A 14174-nucleotide genomic window follows, 5' to 3' on the forward strand; every position below is an offset into this window, starting at 1 on the left:
AACACTGATGCCAAACTTCTCAACAAAATTTTGGCAAATCAGCTTCAACAATTCATCCAAAAACATCATACAGCACAATCAAACAGGATTCATTTCAGGGATGCAGTGCTGGTTCAATATACGCAAATCAATAAACATAATTCATCACATCAACAAGGGTAAGGACAAGAACCACATGATTATCTCAATAGATGCAGAAAAACATTTGACAAGATCCACCACCCCTTTTGAAGGTTCTGGAAAAATTAGGAATCCATGGAACATTCCTCAATACAATAAAGGCTGTATAAGACAAACCTACAGCCAGTATTATACTCAATTGTGAAAAACTAAAGCCATTTACTCTAAACTCAGGAAAGAAACAAGGATGCTCACTCTCTCCTCTACTCTTCAATCTAGTATTAGAATGCTTAGTTACAGCAATAAGACAAGACCCAAACATAAAGTGGATCCAAATAGGGAAAATGAAGTAAAACTCTCCCTCTTTGAAGATGAGGTGATCTTGTATTTTAAGAATTCCATGGACTCTGCTCCCAAATTACTCATGGTGATTAAAAACTTTGGCAAAGTAGCAAGGTATAAAATTAATCTCCCAATATCAATGGCTTTTCTATATGCCAACAAGGGGAAAAGTGTGGCTAAAATCAGGAAAACAACTCCATTCAGAATAGCCCTACAAAAAATAAAATAACTAGGAATTAACTTAACCAAACAAGTGAAGGACCTCTATGATGAAAACTTTAAAAACCTGAAAATGGAAATCGAAACAGAACTTAGAAAGTGACAAAAAACTCCCATGCTCCTGGATTGGAAAGATCAACATCGTCAAAATGGCAATACTTCCCAAGGCTATCTACAAATTCAATGCGATATCTATCAACATTCCAACCTCATTCTTCAAGGAAATAGAAGAGGCAATCTAAAAATTCATATGGAACAATAAAAGACCCAGAATAGCAAAAACGATCCTTAACAGAAAGAACACTGCTGGAGGAATATCAATACCAAATTTCAAACTCTACTATAAAGCCATAGTAATCAAAACAGCTTGGTATTGGCACAAGAACAGACCTCAGGACCAATGGAATAGAATTGAAAACCCAGAAATGAACCTACAGACCTATAGCCATCTAATCTTTGATAAGGGAGCTAAAAAAAAAATAGAATGAAAGAAAGACAGCCTCTTCAGTAAATGGTGCTGGCAAAAATGGTTAACTAGTTGTAGAAAATTAAGCTAGATTGTTATCTATCTCCCTGCACCAGAATCAACTCCAAATGGATCAAATATCTCAGAGTCAAAGCAGACACTCTGAAAACTTTACAGGATGGAGTAGGAGAAACCGTAGGTCTGCTTGGCACAGGCCAAAATTTTCTTAATAGATACCCAGAAACACAAGAAATCAAAGAAAAGTTGGACAAATAGGATTGCATGAAAGTGCATAGCTTCTGTATGGCAAAGGACATAGTTCGCAAGATTAATAGAAAGCCCACGGATTGGGAGAAGATCTTCACTATCCTTACAACAGACAAGGGTCTTATATCTGAAATATACCTGGAACTCAATAAATTAAATCCCCCAACAACAAATCTTCAAAGAAACAACTCCCCAATAAATAAGTGGGCTAAAGACGTAAAGGAAAAATTCTCTGAATAGGAAAGAAGAATGGCCAATAGACACATGCTCCCCCAAGTATAAACAAAAGGGGTTGTGGACATAACTCAAATACTATAGCACCTACGTAGCATGCACAGGCTTTGATTCAATCTTCAGGGGAAACAAAAGTGAAAAGGAAGAGAAAAAATCCTGAATTATCAAAGTTGATACTGTGCAGATATTTCTAGATAACCATTTAGCCATCAAAACTATACAGGAATTTTTAGAAAGAGATAAGAATTTCAACAAATTGCAATTGCAGCAAACATGGCTTATTTATCTTATTTATATTATGGTGGGAATAATAGGCAATTAGAATGAATATGAGAGCTTCAGAAGAAATTGGCAATTTATCGAGGAAGAATGTCAAGCATTGCTTTGAGACACTAAAAATGGAAGCAGCAGGTCAGATTTCAGACATATTTGCAGCTGAACTGGGATGTAGACCAGCCCTGCCCTTACTACAGTCCCCTGAAAAAATTTTTGCCAACCTCTGCTATCCTTCTGGGCTGTAAAGCCATTCTCCTAACCTGCTCAGAGACAGGGGCTTCACCCCAACCAACGTCTTACAAAACAGTTCACCTTTTGCCAGCCCCAATCAAAAGTCCTGACAAATAAGCAATGGAATTCCCATCTCTCCTTCGTGTTTTTGAGCTAAAATTCTGCAGCCATATTTTAAGAATGTATTTTCAAGATTGTTTGAATTCGTGTTTCCTGGATGGGAAACTGGAATAGCCCCAAATGCATCTATTTTTATTTGTTTCCCACTCTGCTGATGTTGTACTCACTTGACACCATGGAAATCATTGTGGGTAACCCTTGAAGTTGAGCTAATTTTTCAAGGCCCCTGGGCAGTGGGATAGATCACCCTCTCAGATTAGCTATTACAACCAGTGATTAAAGTGTAACCTGGTCTTTCAGAAATAACAGAAATTCTGCCACGTTTTTCAGTTCTGTTAAATGTGGTGGACAGAGCTAACCCTGAATGCTGGCTGCATGTTGGGTTGCCATAGAAGCAAGCAGCATCCTTGGCCACTTGTTCCACAGAGAAGCTCCTCCCTGTGCCAGCTTAATAAAGCAGAAAGTACCTTTCTTTGTTGCTGGCATAGCTATCTCTGCCCTCCCCAAGATAGCTGAACAATAGAAGGGGTATCTCACTAATATGTGGCATGGAAAATACAGGCAACAAAGTGATGGACTTAGCTGTGTCCATCGCTGGCCTTAATGACCCTAGGGGATAGGTGAGATTTTACATTAGACAAGATCATCAGTAATGCCAGTGGGAGATTCTTGTCTAAGCATTGGGAATAGCTCTCAGTGTTTCTTTTGCCTACATTAAAGGCTGCTTAATGCACTAGAGCTTGTCTTGGAAAAGACACTGAAAGGAAAAACATAGGGGATCGAAAGGGCCACAGAGACACAGAGTTGTCCTAGCCCCTTGTTAGGGATCTTAGAAGAGGAGGTGCACACATGTGGAAGCCCTCAATTTAAGCCTCACTTGATTTGTGAAATAAAATCATTCACTGAGTTGATGTGCCTCCTGAATTCTGCCTACCTGCATGTTTCCCTTTACAATTCACCCAAATGCCAAGGATGATACAGTACACTGTACTCAACACTCTTTAAATAAACTGAGGCTCAGGGATATGAGCCTGAGTTCCTTGGTAAGCAGCAATGCTGGCACTTGGATCTATGACTCCAGCTGTGAACCTACACTTCATTTGTCTTTTCTGACCTTGAAATAAGAAAATTCTCTTTTCCTGCCTGCCAGCTAACTAGCTCCATGCTCAGTGCCCACTTCCCTATACTCCAGTTCTATCTAGAGAATAAAATACTCGAAGTCAACTATCTTCCACACTGATGTGTCTCTGCTTACCAGGAATCAATGCCTGGGGTGCTGGTAGGGCAGCAGAGGACAGCCTCCTTCTGACTTCCTTATTTCATGCAAGTTTCTTTGTATATACTATCTCTCTTGTAACGCAAGGCTCTGGTGGAGCAGTGTTGCTAATGGGGCAAGATAGAAATCCTAGGAGGTGGAGTTCTCTTTTAATTTTAAATTCCTTAATTCTCAGTTGTCTTACTTTCTGAGGTATAACATATAAGCAAGGGGACAAAGAAATATGCTTTTAGCAAATATCAGAAGAGTTCTCTGTGTCTATTAGAATTGTTGTTTTTGTTGATCATAGAGTTTGAACTTAGGGTCCAGGCACTGTCCCTGGGCTTTTTTGCTCAAGACTAGAGCCCTACCACATTGAGCCAAATTTCCACTTCCAGTTTTCTGGTGGTTAATTGGAGATAAGAGTCTCACAGACTTTCCTGCCAGGGCTGGATTTGAACCACAATTCTCAGATTTCAGCCTCCTGAGTAACAAGTATTACAGTCGTGGGCCACCAGCACCTGGCAGAAATTTTTTCTTTTTTCTTTTTTTAAATACTGTGAGATTTGCAGAGAAAGCAAGAAATTAGAATCTATTGTTGGGAGAGCAAATTAATTAAATGTTTTGTGGACAGCTTGACAAAGTACATTAAGTAATGAAATATGCCTCATCTTTGACCCAGCTAAATACATCTGAATATTCCTCAAAATAAGTCACAGAGAGAGGAAGATATTCTGGGCAAGCATGCCTCAGCACCATATGTCCGTCCTAGGCAAGGTCTGGAAAAATAACCTAGGTGATAAAATTATTACTGCATGTATTCAACTAACTGGAAAGCAATTCTTAAAATACTACATGCCTATTGAAAGGAAAAGGTATTCTTGACACAGGAAGCAAAACAAAAGCAAAGTGTTAAAAATAATAGAGTTATCTTGGGGTTCATTTCGCCTAGCATCATCTTTTCTGACCATCTCTGCTTGTCTCATATGTCTATAGTTCTAGCTATTCTGGAACCTAAAGCCAGAAGCTCACTTGAACTCTAGTTCAGGGCTCACCTAAGCAACATATTGAGATACTGTCTAAACACAAATAGCTGTCTTCATCTAACCAGACCATGCTCAAGAAATTATGTAGTCCCAAATGTTTGTATAAAGTACACTTAGGAAGAAGAGGTTCAGGTGTACCTTCACATACAAGGGTGACAGATAGGTAATGACAAATATTTAAGGCTTGAAGACAGAATTTTTATTGTGTTCACTATAAATGATGTATTTGAACAGATCAGACAGACAGATAGAATTGTGTCCATTCATTGAGCCTAAATCAGAATAAAACATACTTAATCGAATCCATTACATGTTACCACAAATTATAAGGCAGCTATCCAACCTGGGTCCTTGCATCCAGCATAAGGAGAATTCAGGTAAGAAGAAAACATATGTAAAGATGATCGAAGGGTTTAGTAGAAGAGAAAAATAACAAAGAGCACATATTATAGACACACCACAGAGAAAAGGGCAATTCGGCCCAGGTCAGCCATCTTGGCCATCTTCCTCATTACAGAGATTGGTCTTGGGTTAAATAGGGAGAATTGTAGACCTTGAAGATGGCTTTCCGATTGGTGGCTATCCTTTCTGTTTCTTGTAATGTTATGACTTCAAAGATTTATTGCCCCATCCTTATGTACTCAACATTTTGAGCATACTCTTTATTCTTCTGTAGCCCTCTTCGCCCATATCCATGTCAGCTAGCTTTGGTTTAGCAGCTGATCATGCCATCTGCCAGTTCTATAGACCACATGTTCTGATTGACTACTTTGCACTAACTCACACTAGAATTACTCTGATTTAAAAAATATGCCATGTTATACATGTATCTGAACAACATGTGGTAGCACATAGTACATTATGTATCAGGTAAAAATAGGGAATAAACATTTTCAGAACAAATACTGTAGTATATTCCCTAAAGTATTAAGTACTACAATTGTTTTATTGAAATGTATAATCATACATACCTGGTATTTTTGTCAATAAACCTGCTTTTATTTAGGAGGTAGTATGTACAGAAATAGCTCTTAGACATAATATTAAGTTATCGTAAAAAGAACTCCACTTCCATTTCTATTCAAGATGGGTAATTTAGGTATCAATTCCCTCACTTTCTAGAGCAATGAGTTCTCTTCTTCATAGGCAGAACACAGATTCTGATAGCCTTCTTGCTTTAGAGCTGGCCCTGACATCACCCTGACACACTGGCATGGCTTTTTCTTCCCACCAGGTTTCTATCAGATAGGGAAGCTTTATGGTTGCACACTGAAGACTGACCACCCCAATCTCCAGTCCATGTCTCCCAACTTGAGATAGGGTATTCCTTACAGTACCTGAAGTCCATTAGTCCATTAGTCCATTATCTATCTATCTATCTATCTATCTATCTATCTATCTATCTATCTATCTATCTATCTATCTATCTATCTATCTATCTATCTATCTATCTATCTATCTATCTATCTATCTATCTATCTATCTATCTATCTATCTATCTATCTATCTATCTATCTATCTATCTATCTATCTATCTGTCTGTCTGTCTGTCTGTCTATCTACCTACCTATCTATCTATCTATCTATCTATCTATCTATCTATCTATCTATCTATCTATCTATCTATCTATCTATCTATCTATCTATCTATCTATCTATCTATCTATCTATCTATCTATCTATCTATCTTTCTGTCTGTCTGTCTGTCTATCTATGCTCTATTTTGTGTGCCAGTACTGGAGTTTGAACAGAAAGCCTCATGCTCTTCCTTAGCTGTTTTTGTTCAAGGTTGTCAGCCTCCCATTTTAGCCACACTTCTGCTTCCAATTTTTTGCTGGTTAATTAAATATAAGAGGCTATAGACTTTCCTGCCCAGGGTGGCTTTGAAACACAATCCTCAGATCTCATCCTTCCAAGTAGCTAGGATTACAAATGTGAGCCACCCCTGGGTGACTTCTTATCTTCATACACCTCCTATGGTTTGTGTCATCACCCAAAGGGCTTCTAGCCATAGAAAGCTTACCCATTCTGTCCATGGTTTCAAGATGGAGGCAGCCAAAACTGACAGTCTCAAAGCCTGTGATTTCATCCCACTAGACCCTACCGAAGCCTTCACCACATGAGGCATCTCCCTGCCATGTTCTAGCTCCAATCTTTTTATATCCTTTCTCCCTTTTCTCACCTTCTACCCAGACATGCATAATCTCATCATTACCTTGGAACTAGTCATCTATCCATCCCATTCCTGGCATTTAAAGAACCCCTGGATTCCAATAGCTCAAGCCTGTATTCCTAGCAACTCAGGAGTCTGAGATCTGAGGATTGTGGGTCAAAGTCAGCTTAGTAAGAGTGAAGCCCACGAGAACCTTACCTTCACTTAACTACTAGAAGTTGAGCTGTGGTTCAAGTGACAGAACACGCTAGCATTAAGTAATAAAGTTCAGGGACCATGTACAGGCCCAGGTCTCTTGTGCATGTACACAAATACGCATGAAAACACATAATGTAATCTGGTTTTATTGTTTGGTGTTTGAATAAGGCTACTTGTTTACAACCTTAGGAAAGAGCACATTTCAGTTGCTTTTTCTACAGTGAACTTGGATGTAAGTCCTGTGTTGTCCTCAAACCCCTGAGTTTCAACAACTGAATATTACAAGTACTGGGATGTTATGCCTGAATGAAATCAACTGATGGTTGAGTCTGCCTTTGCCAGCTGACACTGTCCACAGGGTACTTCTAGTCTTTAGACACTTCCTATGGAAGTGACTGTCCCTTGTAATGTAAAGACTTTTCAGCGGGGGGGGGGGGGGGGAGGGTGTTGGGCTGGTAGGGATGGTAAGGGGAAAAAAAGGAGGCAACAATGCTTAATAAGAAATGTACTCATTACCTTGTTCATGTAATTGTAACCCCTCTGTACAATGTTTTCACAATAAAACTTACTAATAATAAAACAAACAAACAAAAAAGACTTTTCTGCCCCCTGGCTCCTGAAACCTCCTCTGAAGTTTTCTTCCTCCTGTTGTCAGGATTCAGCTCATGTGTGCTCCTCTCCAAAAGGCTGAGCAAGCTTTCTTGGAAGATGCATTCTGTCTCCAGGGAGAATGAGACATAATACCTCTTTGGGCAGTAACTCAGGTTTCTGCCCAATCCCATCTGCCAGGATTTTGACTCTGCACTCAGAGCTGCAGCTAATATGGAATGAATGAAAAAGACAACAGTGAAAAAGAAGACCTCCCAAAAGAGCTTAGAGAAAGAGTCATAGATTGGAAATTGCTTGGAATATGGTCTTCCGTCCATGAGGCCTCTCCATTTACTAGCTAGCATTCCTGGGCTGGAGTGCCTCTTTGTGGCTCCACCCTTGGTCATGTATACAATTCCTATATTGCCAATGTAACATCAAAAGCTGATGTTCCCAGGGACATTGGAGGGGACAGCAAGAGGTAGCTACCTATTACTTACACACAAACTACTTAGGCTGTCTAAAGAAATGAAGTCTGGTCATTTGTAGCATTGTGTTGGCAAATTCACCATCTATGGATGGGAGTGCACCTTAATCCTAGTGGAGCTAGAAGAGTCATACAAACGGATTACCCTGAAGCTTTGAGCAGAGCTAGCTGTTGCTGCTGGCTTCTCGACTATTTTGTCTTTGAAGTACCAAGAAACTGATGAAAACATCAGCACATCAAAGCAATTCTCAGTGTTCTTTTGTCACAAGAGTTCCAAAATAAGTTTCCAGCAATAGTTTTGCAAAAGCTTTGGCTGCTCTGTCCCCAGGAGAGACGTCACCTGCCCAAAGTGCCTATTGGACCTGGACATCATCTTAGAAACCAGCTCATCTGGGCTTGTTTGAGGGCTCTCGAGGTAGAGGCGGGGGTGGGAAGTTGATATCCCCAGACCTTATGTCTTTTATCGAGGCATTATCTCTTATTATAATGGTCTCTTTTCTTTTCAGTGAATATCAAGTGTTGTCCTGAATACTGGGTACAAAGCTGTGAACAGAATGAGGTACTTTCATCATGGGGCTTATTTATTGCTGCAAAGCCTAATGCATCATAAATAAGTGGAGATTATGCAGAATATTATGAGAAAAAGGCATGGTAAGGAAAGCCAAACTGTATGATTTCACAATTGAGGGATGTGTAGCTTATACACAAAGCCCAAAAAACAAACAGCTTTAATGTTGTTTCTCTTTTTTTTTTTTTTTTGGTGGTAGTAGGGCTTGAACTTTGGGATTGGGCGTTGTCCTTGTGCTCTTCAGCTGAGGTTGAGAACTCTATTTGGTTTTCTGGTGATTATTTGGAGATAAGAATCACAGGGAGGGCTGGGAAGGTGGCTCAGTGGTAGAGAGCTCTCCTTGCATGCTTGAGGCCCTGTGTTCGATTCTTCAGCACCACATAAGCAGAAAAAAAAAAGCCAGAAGTGGCGCTGTGGCTCAAGTGGTAGAGTGCTAGCCTTGAGCTGAAGAGCTGAGGGACAGCACCCAGGCCCAGAGTTCAGGCCCCACCACCCGACCCCCACGCCAAAATAAAAAAGAATTGCAGGGAGTTTCCTGCCCATGTTGGTTTTGAATCGTGATCCTCAGATCAGCCTCCTCAGTAGCTAGGTTTACAGGTGTGAACCACTGGTGCCTGGCTAATGTTGCTTCTTACTTGCTCACCTTTGGTGCCAACGACCTCCATGAGTCAAATCTCGAAGTGTCAAATTGAGAACTATCTTGTACTTTGAGAAGTTATAGGGAAATAAAAAATTCAGAGATATATGCCACAGGTTAGGGAGTCAAAGTTGGATTTGAATGTTTTGTCTCCCTTTGGGTGAATGCTTCCTCTTTAAAGATTTAACACTTTTCTCAAAAACAAAACCAAAAAATATGGGATGGATATACTTAAGCCATATCTTGTCTTGAAAGCCTTCTTGTTTTGAAATTATTTTAAACTCAAAGAAGAGTTGCAAAGAGTAGTGAGAGTTCCCACATACTTCTTCACTGCTTTTTTATTATGAACATACTATTAACATCTTATATAACCACTCTCATTTACTGATTCTAAGACATTCACATTTGCACAATATTTTCAAGCTCCAGATGTTATTTGAATTGTATCATATCCCTCTCTAATGTCTTTGTGTATGTGTTCTTGTATTAAAGTACTGATGGCCACAAAAAGGGGTCAGAAATCATTTTTTCCTTACCTGAAAAGGAAGAGGCATGGGACATAGTTCTAACAGTGTGTAAGTGTGGAGACTGCACATTTTGGAAATGGTTACAAGCCTTATTAAAAGAACTATCTAGTTAATAAAAGTTGTCACCCTGGTCAATTGTCCTGGGCCACTGCCTCAAATGTTGCCTTAAAAACCAGCTGGACACCCGCCTATCAAGCCTATGCCACATATCCTTAACCAGTCTTAGTAGAAATTTGCAGCCCAGAAAAATGTGTGATAACCCTTTTGAGTCAGTGTGGGACCCTGCTGCTGCTTCTACCCTCCCTTCTGGATAAAGTTCAAGGACGGCCTTATAGTCATCTGGAAGGAAATCTATGTTGTCATCCTGACCATGTTGACCATAGTGACAGTGGACTGGACTCCTGCCTGACTCCATCACCTCTGACTGCTTCCCAGTGGAAAGCTGCTTTGGATCTGCTGAAACTGAGTCTGTGGTATATTATTTCAGTGATATCCAGTAACTCTCTCTATTCCCACAGTAGATATTGAGGGCAAGGATGATATCACTGGCTTGCCTCAGGCACTTCAAGGATTAGGAAACTAGAAATCCACTCTACAATCAAATCCTTGCTTGGTTTGGGTGTGGTAAAAGGCCGCTTCCAACAATAGCTATAAAGGAGAGATCTTTATCAATGGAGGTAGTAGGAGGAATGAAACTCACCCCTGCTATTAGAATTAAAAATTTAACAAAATTCTCCACCCAAGGGATGCCTTGAGGCAGTTCTGATAACCTGGTTCCTCAAGCCAAAGAAGCAAAATGGGCCCAAAAGCCACAAAGAAACTCAGGGAAAGAAAGAGTGTAGTAAAGAAAGCCTTAGAAAGGAATTGAAAAAAAAATCTCATCTGGATTAAAAAAAAATATATATATAAAAATAAGGATTGTCTTAAAATGTTTGTCACAGTGAAAAGGGGAGGAAGACAAACCCCAGAAAGTTTAAGTATGTAACAAATGGTAGGAGTATGTCTTAAAAATGAAGCTTATGAGTAAGTTGGTATGAAATTAAACTAGCTTTCATATACATAGAGTCAGGATGGGTGAATTGATGTGGAACTATTCTTTATGTTTATCTGTATGGTAGGGAGGAAGGATATGCCCACTTCAATCTAGATGCTGGTTTAGCTAATTAGAGCAGCCAGGTAGACTCGTTGTGAGAGGGGATTCTCTTAAATTTACCATGACTGAATGACTCCTTCCCTTTGCCCTTTTGCGCTCCCATTGCATTGTCTATTCCAAAGGGTTTATGCCCTGTGAAATGATGTTTGGCAGACCATCCTTCTTGTATCCTCGCTTAAAAACTGCAATGTTGACATAGATGACTGCTCCAGTCTTTACAGGCACTGCAGACTGTTCAACAGGAACTCCATTCCCAATTTCAGGCACTCCTGCAGGCAGCCCCTGTAGTTGGCCCTAATTACTGATCATGAGACACTGTGTAGGTCATATGACATAAAAAAAACTAACTATCCTCAGTGGAAAGGACCTTATACTGCTATCCTAACAGCTCCAACCACTGTCAAGGTGAATGGGATCTGGTCCTGGATCCACGCTTCACCACTTAAGGTGGCCCTGCTACCAGAAGAGACAAATGGATGGACCCTGAAAAGCCTCTCAAGCTAAGACTCATCTCATCATAATTTTTCATTTATGATTCTGTGCTCTAAATGATGTTAACTACCACTGGCAGTTTAAAATCAGAGACAAGGGGACAGTTTTCTTACTTCTGCTATTGTAATGTCCCTGATTGTAGCAATTTAATTTTACCAACCAACTCAACTTGTGGAATATGACAAACTGCTTCAGGTATCTTGATGTCACACCCCTTCTCCTACTATGTTCTGGTGCAATGGAAGCCTATGGTCATACATTAATCCAACCTTGGCCTCTTGGATTTTGATAACAGCAGTTCCCCAATTAAATCTTTATACCAAAAGTGAAAATTTTCAGAGATTGTTATGCCACCTCTTAACCAAGAGGACAGATTTTATTCCTATAATGTTAGGGATGAGTCTGGTTACCTCTGTTGGAGGAGCAGCTTTTGCTGGAGGTGCTGTAAGACATAGTTTAAAACTTGCTCAAGAATTTGAGGAGAGGGTAGATGAGGATACTCATGCCTCTTCAGTGTCTCTGGCATGCATACAAAGACAACTGAACTCTCTAGCGGGGGTGGCCTTGCAGAATCATACGGCACTAGACCTTCTCACAGCTTCCAAAGAGGGAACCTATGTTTTTCTAAGGGAAGAGTGCTGATACTGTGTAAATGAATCACGGCTGGAGAAGAAAACATAAAGGTTGTAGGTAAACTGTGTGAAGGACTCCACCAGCATCCATCTGCTAAACTAGATCTAGTATGGGTTCAAAGCCTTTTGGCCTGGTGGCTAGTATCCCTAGCCACCAGCAATTATACTATTTCTTCTACTTGTTATTACTGGTTCCTGTGTGGTTAAGTCTTTGATATCACTTATAGAAAAAATAATTGGGACTGTCAAGCTGATGGCCCTTCAGGCCCAGTACAGCCTCCTGAGTCAGGAAAAAGAGTCAAGAATTTGACTCAGTTACAAAAAGAAAGGGGAATGTAAGGATCTCTTAGGATTAAAGACCCCAAGACCAAGCAAGGACACTGAGTCAGAATATTAACCTCTTATGGGGAACTGAGGAATGCAATAATCTCTTGCTTGAAACTGAGGAATGAAATAACAGGAAATTGCCATTGTAAAAGTCCCTTGTTTGGAAAAAAAAGTTGATGTTATCATACTAATAGAACTTTGCAGCTTGTACCTGCTTGTGTTTTTTGCCTTCATTAGCCTAGGCTGTGTTCATGTTTAGGGTCATAGTGTTAGCTCCCAAGTCTACACTGTGTCCCTGGCAGGACAACTTCTGTAACACCTAACAAACTTCTTTAATCTCTAAGCCCGCTTTGATGGACTCATTCTCAGACCCTGTAAGAATTGAAATAACAGTGATTAAGTTGTCTTAGATACTAATGAGGGGAATTTGTTTTAAGGATATCTCAGGTAACCTCAAAGTAAGAATAGAGTAGGATCAGACCTAAAATCTAGAAGTAGCCATGAACATCCATTGGCAACCTGGGAATGATTGTCTCCTGAACCCACATACCTGTTTCAGCATTCTCACTGTTAAGAAAATGGAGGAAAACAGAAAAGGAATAGGCCAGACTCAATGATCAACAGGTGGGGACTGTTTATTGCCAGCAAGGTGCATAGACCTTTCAGGTTTGGAGGTTGTTTGAGGGACTATATTTTGGATGGACTTATATAGGGCTTGTTTTCACAAAGAAGCAGAAAATAAAAAGTGGCTTATGCTCTCTTAGGCCACAAGGAGACTTCCTTGACCAGGCCCACAAGTTGAATGTTCTACACTGGATGAAGGGCTATTGTCCCCTGGGGACCAAGTGTTATATCCTTGGCCAGGCACTGATTGGAACCTGCCTGCTGACAGGCATGTGGCCACGCTTGTTTTCTTGTACCTGGTGTCTTGCTTGAGCTGGAGGAATTAGGCAGGAATCAATCTTTCACTCACTGTAACAAATTTTTCAAGCCAAATTGCACAGATTCCAGCCTGTTACCTTTCCTGCAGCAGAATGTGGGGACATCAGGTTATACAGTGCTGTGGCGTTTTAGTGAGAGCAATGAAAAGAGTCCCCAGTATGTGACTTCTGTTAGAGTCATAGGAACTCTTGAACAGAAAAGTGTTGGTAGCTAGTTGTGATTCAGCTAGCTGCAGAAGGTCTCTGGCATCTCTAAAGGAGAACTGGGTCTCTCTGTTGACTGCCACTGGCAGGTAAGAATGTTACTGTAACAGAATAGAGTTCTAATGCCTGCTCCCAGAGCTAGGGCTGGCTCTGATTAGTAGAACCAAAGGACGAGGCTTGGGAGTGGTAGAGGCTGGTGGTCAAATGAATCTAGCTGCTCAGCAGAAAATGGAATATGAATTTTACTAAGAAATACTGGAGCATCTCTTACTCATGAGATACCCTCAAATCAGGCTTTCACTGAGCTGGATGCAGAGCAAAACAAGCACAAAGCCACTGGTAACAACCAAAAACCAGCCCTGCTTCTATTCCCTGCAAACATTCTCCAGGAAATATTGCCACACCATGCAGAACAATTCCTACCAGATCTGCTGAGTTTCTGCTAGGCCCAAAAGTCGGGTTCCCTTTCCATTTTACTTTTCATTTTCAGTCTTTTTCTCTTGTTTGTTTTTCTATGAGATCTTCTTTTATTTGTATTTATACACACACACACACACACACACACACACACACACACACACACACACACACACACACACGCATTTGTGAAAATACCTTACAGAGAAGTTACAATTACATGAGTACATGAGCAAGGTAATGAGTACATTTCT

The sequence above is a fragment of the Dipodomys merriami genome, unplaced genomic scaffold, assembly GCF_024711535.1.
Source record: "Dipodomys merriami isolate MVZ:Mamm:240054 unplaced genomic scaffold, mDipMer1.0.p SCAF_139, whole genome shotgun sequence".
NCBI lineage: Eukaryota > Metazoa > Chordata > Mammalia > Rodentia > Heteromyidae > Dipodomys > Dipodomys merriami.